Source organism: Lithobates pipiens, unplaced genomic scaffold (genome assembly GCF_037356315.1).
Source record: "Lithobates pipiens isolate NorthernLeopardFrog02 unplaced genomic scaffold, aLitPip1_a1.2 Scaffold_11, whole genome shotgun sequence".
NCBI classification, from domain to species: Eukaryota; Metazoa; Chordata; class Amphibia; order Anura; family Ranidae; genus Lithobates; species Lithobates pipiens.
In genome coordinates this window covers 21,340,709-21,351,532 of record NW_027507696.1, presented here as the reverse complement: position 1 = coordinate 21,351,532, position 10,824 = coordinate 21,340,709, and the positions used below count along the sequence as shown (strand labels likewise).

The following is a 10,824-nucleotide window of genomic DNA, read 5'->3' as shown; positions in this document are numbered from 1 at the left end:
GCACCAGATTCTAAGTGCTCCAGTTTTAGTAAATCTCCTCCATTGTGTTTGCGTATACAAAAATGAATTGTAGTGCATTTACTGAAAATATGGGTTTGATAAACATTGGAAGCTATCATCTTTTTATTCTACAAGCCCTCTGCTTTTAGAAAATATAATATTTAGGGGGATTTCAGTCATTTTTAGGGCAAAACTGCACATTTAAACATGTCTGAGTGAAATTGAGAAATGAATCCACCACACAAAGGGTTACGTTGTTTCCTGAACAGTACAGTCCCCGCCTATTCATCCCTGGCAGCCAATCAGGGACCTGATGTCATGTCTGTAGCCTACACGCTTTCCTACTGGTGGCTGAGCGGAGAGTCACGAGGGTAGTTCTCCAGCGATGATTGGTGGGAGTGTCTAGCTGTATTTCCAGTATAGGACATTACAAGGAGCTGGCTGTCACAGGCAGGTAATTGGAGTGTTCATTCATTATATGGAAACATGGTTGTGTTGTAAGGATTGCAGTCATCAGCAGCACCCGACATTCTCTGTATAGTCTTCATTGTATAACCCTGGGCTTCAGACATGTGTGTTCACTGTACAGTCACAGCACCTCCATATCTAAAGCGTTCTACTGCTTCTCACACTGTGCCAACACCCATATTTAGCACCATCTCACCAATCAAACCCTTTATCCAAACTTAGAAGAAGAAAACTGCTAAATCATAAAGTGGAAATGTTCTATTTTTTTCTTTAACTACTTCAACTCCAGAAGATTTTACACCCTTCATGACCAGGCTATTTTTTTGTTATTAAGTACTGTGCTGCTTTAACCACTTGCCTACCGGGCAATTTTACCCCATTCCTGCCCAGGCCAGCTTTCACACATTGAATGACAATTGTGCGCTCATGCTACACTGTACCCAAAATACATTTTTATAAAAAAAATAGACAAATGGAGCTTTCTTTTGTTGGTATTTAATCACTACTGGGGTTTTTATTTTTTACTAAACAAAGGAAAAAGTCAGATTTTTTTTTTTTTTTTTAAATAACGTTTTTCTTAGTTTCTGTTATAAAATTTTGTAAAAAAATAATTTTTCTCCTTCACTGAGAGGCAGCACTGATGGGCACTGATGAGGAGTCACTGTCAGGCATCACTGATGAGCACTGACAGGGTTCACTAATAAGCATTGACAGGTATCACTGATGGGCACTGAAATGCATCACTGATAGGGCAATTGATGGGCACTGATAGGGCAACTGATGGGCACTGACAGACATCACTGATGGGCAACTGATGGGCACTGACAGGCATCACTAATAGGCACTGACAGGCATCACTGATGGGCACTGAAAGGCAGACAGTCATCACTGATGAGGACCGACAGGCATCAATGATTAGGACCGTCAGGCATCACAGTGATGAGGACCGACAGGCATCACTGATGATGACCGACAGGCATCACTGATGATGACCGACAGGCATCACTGATGATGACCGACAGGCATCACTGATGAGGACCGACAGGCATCACTGATGAGGACCGACAGGCATCACTGATGAGCACCGACAGGCATCACTGATGAGCACCGACAGGCATCACTGATGAGCACCGACAGGCATCACTTATGAGCACCGACAGGCATCACTTATGAGCACCGACAGGCATCACTTATGAGCACCGACAGGCATCACTTATGAGCACTGACAGGCATCACTTATGGGCACCGACAGGCATCACTTATGGGCAACTGACAGGCATCACTGATGAGCAACTGATTGGCAGCACTGGCGGACACTGTTGGGGCTGCACTGATAATCAGGACATTAATGATCAGTGTCTTGATTGTCAGTACAGATGTCCCCAATGCACTGTCAGCGTGAGCAGTGAAATGTCGATAATTGTAATTTTCCTGTTTACTCTGGGATCAGCTATGATTGGACACAGCTGATCACATTGGAAAGAACCTACGTCATGGGCTTTTTACTGTGATCGGTGATGCGCTGTCTCTGATCACTGCGCTGCGCACCAAGAAAGGAAGGACATCACATGAAGTCCTCCCAGAACAAGAATGCTTCCACCATCCATCATTTCACCATACGTCGGGTGGTAAGCAGTTAACTGGCAATTGTGCGGTCATGCAATGCTGTATCCAAACAAAATTTATTTAATTTTTTCCACACAAATAGAGCTTTCTTTTGGTGGTATTTGATCACCACTGGATTTTTTTGCGATATAAACAAAAAAAAAGGCAACAATTTTGAGAAACATATCCAATAAAAAAAAAAATGTCTTCATACATTTTGGCCAAAATTTATTCTGCTACATGTTTTTGATATAAAAAAAAAAATTCCAAAACGTTTATATTGATTGGTTTGTGTGAAATTTATAGCGTCTACAAACTATGGTTTATGTACTGGAGGACTCATATTTTTTTAATACTTTTAATGGCAACTTATAATGGGACTGCGATAGTGTGGTGGTCAATCTGACACTAACTGATGCGGAGGGGAACTGACTAACTGCCACTGTCATCACCAGTGACGTTACAACAATCAGTGATAATACTATACACTCTCACTGTACTAATGAAACTGGCTGGGAAGGGGTTAACATCTAGGAGCGATGAAGGGGTAGAAAGTGTGCCTCACTATGGGTAATGTGTGTACAGTGTGCTGCTTTTTACTATAGATGTCTCAGTTTCTCATCACTGCTTTGCAGTAATAAAAAACTGACAGATCACTTACTCTGTACAGAGCTTTGTATTGTTCACCAACAGACCTCTGGGCTGTGATTGCACACAGCCAATCAGTAGGTCCTGGGTGCAAACCCATAAGTAGGCAACGAAGTACGGGTACGGCGCCTTGCCTACAGCCACCACTCACCTGCAGTATGTTGACCCAGTGGGGCTGTTTGCACAGGGATGTACGAAACTCCTGTGTATCTTTGTGTGGATGAACATGGCCCTCCATGGGGGTATGCTCTAGTTCGCCCCATGTGAACAAGATCACCACAGACGTTACAATCAGTATACTTTCTTTTAGCTCTAATAACAAGTATGTAGTGCATGGGCTTCCCTAATTTGATTGTTTATTACATCATTTGTGTAGTTCTAAATGTCACCATACACATTCCAATCTGACCATAAAATCTCCATACAGTCAACTTCAGATCTACAAAAACTGTAATGTGAGGACCTATCTAATTTATCAAATCAACATTTAGTCAGTCAAACAGGTCCTTACACTACATAAGTGTTGGTAGATCAGAAGGAGATTGTATAATCAAAATGTAACTTGTTTGGTGAGCTTTAGGTTGATGGTAAAGAGATTGTGTGGCCAGATTGTATCCTATATGGGGAGCCTTGAGATGGCTTTGATAAATTATTGATTTCTCTTCTGATAGGAATATTCGATCTATAGTCAGCAACAGGGATGATCTCAGGTGTGCTTGAATACTAGTCACCTGAGCTATCCTGTCAGAAAACTGTCACTGTACTGTACTAGGCTAATCATAAGCGGCTGAGGCCCTACAATTACACGTATACAAGGGGTGTGCATACCTATCACACATTCGCATCATCACAGGGCCACTGTACAACCCAGAAGAGACAGCTGCCCTCCTGGTGATGTCAGAAGAAGATGGTGGTGCAGGACTGGGGGTGCTGTGCTGAAAAGGGGGATCCCTAAAGAACATCACTGCATCGCCAGGATTGCGAGTAAGAAAGAAACTTAGCTATACAGATAAGAGGGAATAAGGAAAAGCAAGCAGTGACAGCAGGAGTTAATGTCCTTTTTACATTTTCTGTTGCCTTTATGTATGTAAAACATGGGTGCAATATACCTTTCTAGCAGTTCGTGTCTTGAAATGCTGGTGCTTTATTGGTCACTGCAAACATTCGACAAGCTGGATGGGTCAAATACCTGTTACCCTTCTGTACACTAAGGTTCCTTCCAAAGAGCTTGTATGTCCTGTAGTGGGGGAGTGTGTACTCTACTCGCCAGAAAGTACAGAATAGTTGCAGCCAGAAAGATTTAGTGATGCTCTGGTGGCTCCATTTTAAAATTGTCAAATGTAATGTAAACATGTATTAACTCTCAAGAGTAGGGATGAGCTTCGTGTTCGAGTCGAACGTACGTTCGACTCGAACATTGGCTGTTCGGCCGTTCGGCGAATTCCGAACGTTTGGGCCGTTCGCGTCAAAATTCGAGTGACGCGCGCGCGGACCACAATGCACTGCGGTGGCGCAGTGCATTGCTGCCCCATGATTGGCCAAGCATGCACTGTGACCCCGCATGCTTGGCCAATCGCAGCGCCGGCTGCGAGGAGAGCCATGATTGGCCACAGGCATCCTGCCTGTGGCCAATCATAGCTCAGGCTGTGTAGTGCACGCCCCACACTATATAAGGCCGCCTTTGAGGCGGCTTAGTGTAGTGTGTTACTTAGCATCTGAAGCAGTGGGTGTTCTGTGTACCTTCAACACAGAACACACCAATCGTTTTTGGCTGATTTCCTATCTTGCTGCTGTGTAGTGGTTGTTGTCTGTACCCTGACTGCAGTATACACCACTATATTCACCTCACCTATATAGCTAGTGATCTAGCTTTAACCACTTAACAACTGCCCATTGCCGATTAACGGCTTCAGGGGGGTTGTTTAACTCTGAGAGGCCGTTAATTAACAGCCTCCCAGAATTCTGCTCTCGCGTGCCCCGAGGTGTGCGCACTCGAGAGCATCCGTGACCGCCGGGTCGCATCACGGATCACGGTAAACGGCCGCTCATAGCGGCCGTTTACCACGTGATTGCTCCGTCAAATGACGGAGTGATCACTTGGAAACAAACCGGCGTCATGTTATGACGCCTGTTCCTCCCTCCCCTCTCTGTACCGATCGGTACAGCGGAGGGGAAAGAGATCGGTGTCAGCAGCGATGTGGGCTGCATCTGCAGTGCCCACATCGCTGCTCACCGAATTTAACCCCTCAATTCCCTGCCAATACTCTGCAATACCAGTGCATACTCTGCAGTACCCTGCCATTACTCTGCAGTACCCCCCATTACTCTGCAGTAACCCCCATTACTCTGCAGTACCCGCCATTACTCTGCAGTACCCGCCATTACTCTGCAGTACCCCCAATACTCTGCAGTACCCCCAATACTCTGCAGTACCCTGCCATTACTCTGCAGTACCCCCCATTACTCTGCAGTACTCCCCATTACTCTGCAGTACCCCCCAATACTCTGCAGTACCCGCCATTACTCTGCAGTACCCGCCATTACTCTGCAGTAACCCCAATACTCTGCAGTACCCTGCCATTACTCTGCAGTGCAGTACCCTGCCATTACTCTGCAGTACCCCCCATTACTCTGCAGTACCCCCCATTACTCTGCAGTACCCCCCATTACTCTGCAGTAACCCCCATTACTCTGCAGTACCCCCAATACTCTGCAGTACCCTGCCATTACTCTGTAGTACCCCCCAATACTCTGCAGTACCCTGCTATTACTCTGTAGTACCCCGCCAATACCCCACCAAAACTCTGTAATACCCTGCCATAAATTGCCATACCCAGCCATACTCAGAGATACCCAGCCATACTCGGTGATACCCTGAAATACCCAGCCATAGACACCCCCCACCCCTCACCGCCCTCCGGTGCTTCTACCAACTCGCCAGTACGATCAAAGCCAGAATCTTTTTTTTATTTTTTATTTCAGGCTTCCCAGCCTAGAGGTGAGATGTGGGGTCATATTGACCCCCCAGATTTCACTGTAAAGAGGACCTGTCACCCCATATTCCTATTACAAGGGATGTTTACATTTCTTGTAATAGGAATAAAAGTGATCAAAAATATATTTTTGGGGGAAAAAATGTCAAACTAACATAAATAAAGTAAAATGAACAATAAAAAAATAAAATAAAAATTAAAGCGCCCATGTCCCCATGTGCTCGCATGTGCAACACATGTGAGGTATCGCCGAGAATGTTAGAGCGAGAGCAATAATTCTAGTCCTAGACCTCCTCTGCAACTCAAAACATGTAACCAGTAAAAAAAAAATTAAAGCGTCGCCTATGGGGATTTTTTAAGTAGCGACGTTTGGCGCCATTCCACGGGCATGTGCAATTTTGAAGAGTGACATGTTTGATATCTATTTACTCAGCATAACTTCATCTTTCACTTTATGCAAACATTGGGCTAACAAGTGGTTAATAATAGAGCTTGCAGTCAGTAGTGTTAGGAGATAGTGCGTGCTGTCTGCGTGCTCTGTACCCAGTACATACCGCTATAATATAGGGCAGGCCCCTACTTTCAAACATCCAACTTACAAACATCTCCTACTTGCAAACGCAAGGAGACAGCAGCAAGTGAGATGAAAAAAGATGGACGACAAAACAAATTATACAGGGGTGATAACCCTTCCCTATGTTTTCCAAAAAGCTTAAAGATAGTTTTTTTGACTGGAGCTACATCTTTATTCAACTATGTAATACGCACCTTTTATCACAGTTACACTACGTGAGGACTTGATATGTTTAACAGATAAACTGATTATTTTTTATATATACCTTTATACATACTTTTTCTATATATACTTTTTATATTTTTATACTATTGAGCTCTACTTTCTATTTATATAGTTCTGTCACAAATACCAGTATTTGTTCACCAGCACCTTGCACTTTATATAATTTTTTTATTGCATGCTGTTACAATTGTTTAATGATTTATGAATTTATGATTTTTTATGACACTTACGGTCTTTAAAGGATATAATAATTGTTTGTTGACACTTACTGACACACACACAGTTATTCATATTTATTCTATTTTATTATCCAGCAAGCTGGAAATTTCTTGCTAATTGTATACCTAAGTCTCCAATTTTCTAAAGGGTATAGCGCCAATCCTATTCCCCCCCCTCCCTATTTCATCTCATAAAACACCTTTCCCACTGGGGCGTTTTTTTTAGGCGCTTTTGGGCTAAAAATAGCGCCTGTAAAGTGCCTGCAAAACGGCTCCCCTGCAGTCTGTGTGAAAGACAGAGTGCTTTCACACTGAGGCGATGCAAGCAGCACGTTTGGAGTGGTGTATACCGCTTCTCCACCACTCCTGCCCATTGATATTAATGGGCTACACTGCCCAAGCGCATGCAATGCGATTTGGCAGCGGTGCTTCACGGGCGCATTTAACCTCTTCTTCGGCCACTAGCTAGGATTATATGCGCCCCACTAGCAGCCGAATAGCACCGCTAAAATGATGGTAAAGCACTGCTAAAACTAGCAACATTTTACCATCAACGTCTGCCAGCTCCAGTGTGCAAGCAGCCTATAAAATAAAAACAAGTACTCAAAACTTTTGGACGAAAAAAAAAAAATGGACTAACTTTACTGTTTTCGTTTTTTTTTTTTTTTAAAACATTTAGTGTATTTCCCCCCCCCCCCCCCCCAAAAAAATGCATTTGAAAGACCTCTGCGCAAATGCCGTGTGACATAAAATGTTGCAACAACCGCTATTTTATTCCCTAGGATCTCTGCTAAAAAAATATATATACTTTTTGGGGGGTCTAAGTGATTTTCTGGCAGAAAATACAGGACTTTTACTTGTAAGCAACAAGTGTCAGAAAAGATTTAGTCTTTAAATGGTTAAACTGAGAACTCTACACACTGAGATGACTTCATTCATTCAAGTGTAAACATTGTTTCCTGAAAGGCTCCATGGCAGCATACGTGTGGGTAGCCCCGCCTCCACGATTACCCAATAGGACCCAACTCCCATAAATCTTTGCTCCTGGCCACTATCAGTGTTCCTTTTTTGTCCTCCCCAGTAGGACCAGATGGTTTCCTTCCTGGAAATAAAACTTCACGACGATCGATTGGCTGATTGACTGAGAAATTTTCCTCCGATAGGCCCTGACTGTTAAGCAGGGTATGGAGAGTATTTGCAGAGTAGCGCTGAAGAAAGGATTTCCTACCTGAGTGCGCACGGTCTGTGTCCCGTTGTTATGGGTGACCATTATCTGCTGGAGGTATGGCGTGTGTGTTCCAGTCCGTTCGGCCAGGTGATCGTTGGTGGAGTGGTGAGCCTTTTATCTATCCATGGCAGCATTGTATTTGTGTGTATTTCTTTTGTTTGTCTTGCGGTCTCCTCCATGCCGTTTGCGTTCGCTTCCGCGTTCCAGCAAACCTCTCTCCTACTTCCGGGTTATGCAGGCGTTCTGCGCATGTGCGAACCCGGTATGAGACCGAGGCTTGGTTCCCGCGCATGCGCGCGAGCGCCTCGCGTCTGACGTCGGCGATGACGTCACGGGCGCCAAATTTAAAAGGCTTTGGAAGCTGTCAGAACCCTGGGAATGTTTGCAGTGGTCGCAGCGACTTCCCGGGGCTGTCAGCGCGGCGGTTTAAGGTAAGAGCGTGTCCCTTAGGCTGGGGAAATGCTTTTAAAAAAAAAAAAAAAAAAAAAAATGTGTGTTTTATTTTTCTCTTTAGTTGCAGTGTTTCTTAAACTGTGGGTTTATTGTGAATATGGACGCCTTACTGCCTCCTAGTGGCCAGCCCGCTCATGTTAGGTAGGTCTTTAGTATTTATGCTTTTTATATATTGGAGAGAGTGTTTGGCATAGGTAGGATTGACTGTATATCCTTTTCTCTCTCTGTCTGTTTTACCCTTACAGCCCTTCTGGGTCTGATCCACAACCTAACACTTCTAGACGCAGTGGATCATCAAGATCACACCGCCATAAATCCTCCTCAAGATCTAGCCAGCATAGGTCAAGATCTGAACAGCATAATAAGAATTATTCTCACCCCCCTGCTGCTCACTCCAGCAAGCGTACGGAAAAATCATGCTGGGGGTGCAGGATGCCTGTTCCTTCGGACGTATCCTTATGCGATCATTGCTTCTCCAAAGCTGCAGATGAAAGGGATGATGCAGACCAGCGTTTGGAGTCAATAGTAAGACGGGTTGTGAAGGAGTCTCTGCAGGAGAGGGACGCTCTACAGCTGTGTGAATCCCCGTCAGAATTATTGGCTCCTCCACCTGGAGAGAACCCATTGCAGGAGACATGGGAATCCTCTCAGCCAAGCCGCCTATCTGCTCCCATCTCAGATAGTGAATCTGACTGTGAGGATCCTGGTTTAGGTTTTGACTATGGACTGGTGCCTTCATTGGTCAAAGCAGTGAGAGAGGCTCTGAAGTGGGAAGACCCTGTTACTTCCCCACCAAAGCAGAGAAAGTTCTTTAAACAGCTCAATAAGGAGCGACAATTTTTTCCCTTCCTTTCAGAGTTGGGTGACATTATTACCGAGGAATGGAGCAAGGTGGATAAAAAGGGTTCCATGCAGTCAAAAATCCTGAAATTATATCCCTTTAAAGAAGAGGATGTGAAGCACCTGGAGTCAGCACCACTGGTGGATGCAGCGCTCATGCGTTTGGTGAGATATGTAACCCTACCCTTAGAGGATACGGTATTCTTTAAAGATCCTTTGGAAAGGCGGATCGATTCAGACCTTAAGAGGATATATCTGACTTCTGGAATGGCTTGCAAACCAGTGCTTGCAATGGCAGCGGTATCCAAGGCCATAGAATCCTGGGCTGATTCTGTAGAGGAATTCCTGAGGGGTATTTCTATTGAATCAGCAAAAGACTCCCCTATTCAAGAAATCAGGATGGCGTCTGCCTTTTTGGGGGAGGCATCTATTGATGTTATCCGCCTGATATCTCGGGATATGTTAGCAGCAGTCTCAGCTCGCCGTGCGTTATGGCTCCGTCCATGGCTGGCGGATCCAGCATCCAAACAGGCCTGGTGCCGTATTCCCTTTGAGGGGTCATCTTTGTTTGGTAACAAGCTGGATACTGCCATATCCCGGGCTACAGGTGGGAAATCTGGGTTTCTTCCCCAGGACAGACGTCTTCAAAATCAAAGGCGTCCATTTCCTAGAAGACAAGGCCCTGATCGTGCCAGGGAGGCGCGGAGCTATAGACCTGGTCGAGAATTCTCAAGGTCATGGAGATCCAGGCAATCTTCTTTCAAAAATACCTCAAAAGGGGGTTCGTCCGGCAAGCAGGATTCCGCGAAATCCTTTTGAAATTGGGCCCGCTCAAACTTGTCAGGTGGGGGCTCGTCTTCTCCACTTCAGGCATGTTTGGGCGGCCTCAATTCGGGATTTTTGGACTGTAAAAACAATTTCCTCAGGTCACAAGTGGGGTTTTATCAGCACCCCAAAGCTAAGATTTATTCCCACAAATCTTCCAGAATCAAAAGAGAAGAAACAAGTCCTATTGACCTACGTGAACTCTTTACTGGATCAAGGCGCAGCCGTTCCCGTTCCAGAAGAAGAACGTGGAGAGGGCATGTATTCCCCTTTGTTTCTGGTTCAAAAGAAAAATGGCACATGGAGGCCGGTAATAGATTTGACCCATCTCAATTCCTTCATTCGCAAAGAGAAGTTCAAGATGGAATCTCTGCTTACCATCCAGCAGTCCGTGTATCTGGGGGACTGGATGATATCAGTCGATTTGAAGGACGCTTACTTCCATGTTCCCGTGGCAAAGGAGTTTCAACAATACCTCCGCTTTGCAGTAGGCATTCAACATCTTCAATTTACATGTCTTCCCTTTGGGTTAACAACGTCCCCACGGGTCTTCTCCAAAGTTCTTTTGGCAGTTGTGGCCTTTCTCAGAGTCAAAGGTGTTCGTCTCCATCACTATCTCGACGACCTTCTTCTGCTATCCCAGAACAAAGATCAGCTCTTGGAGCACAAAGACCTAGTCATCTCCACTCTACAGGAGTTCGGGTGGCTTCTGAACTTAGAAAAGAGTCACCTAGATCCAACTCAGTC

The 10,824-nt window shown here is 44.9% G+C and overlaps 1 protein-coding gene across 2 annotated transcripts in view; it reads left to right on the top strand.

The window, feature by feature from the left end:
* The first annotated feature begins 329 nt into the window (after positions 1 to 329).
* RABGGTA (Rab geranylgeranyltransferase subunit alpha) overlaps positions 330 to 10,824 on the top strand; it is a 90,439-nt gene continuing 79,944 nt past the window's right edge. The window contains exon 1 of one of the 2 annotated variants that reach the window (XM_077469738.1): positions 330 to 454. The gene's annotated coding sequence lies outside the window, so the exon portion shown is untranslated. The remainder of the gene's footprint in view (positions 455 to 10,824) is intronic. The other variant, XM_077469756.1, reaches the window with a different exon arrangement.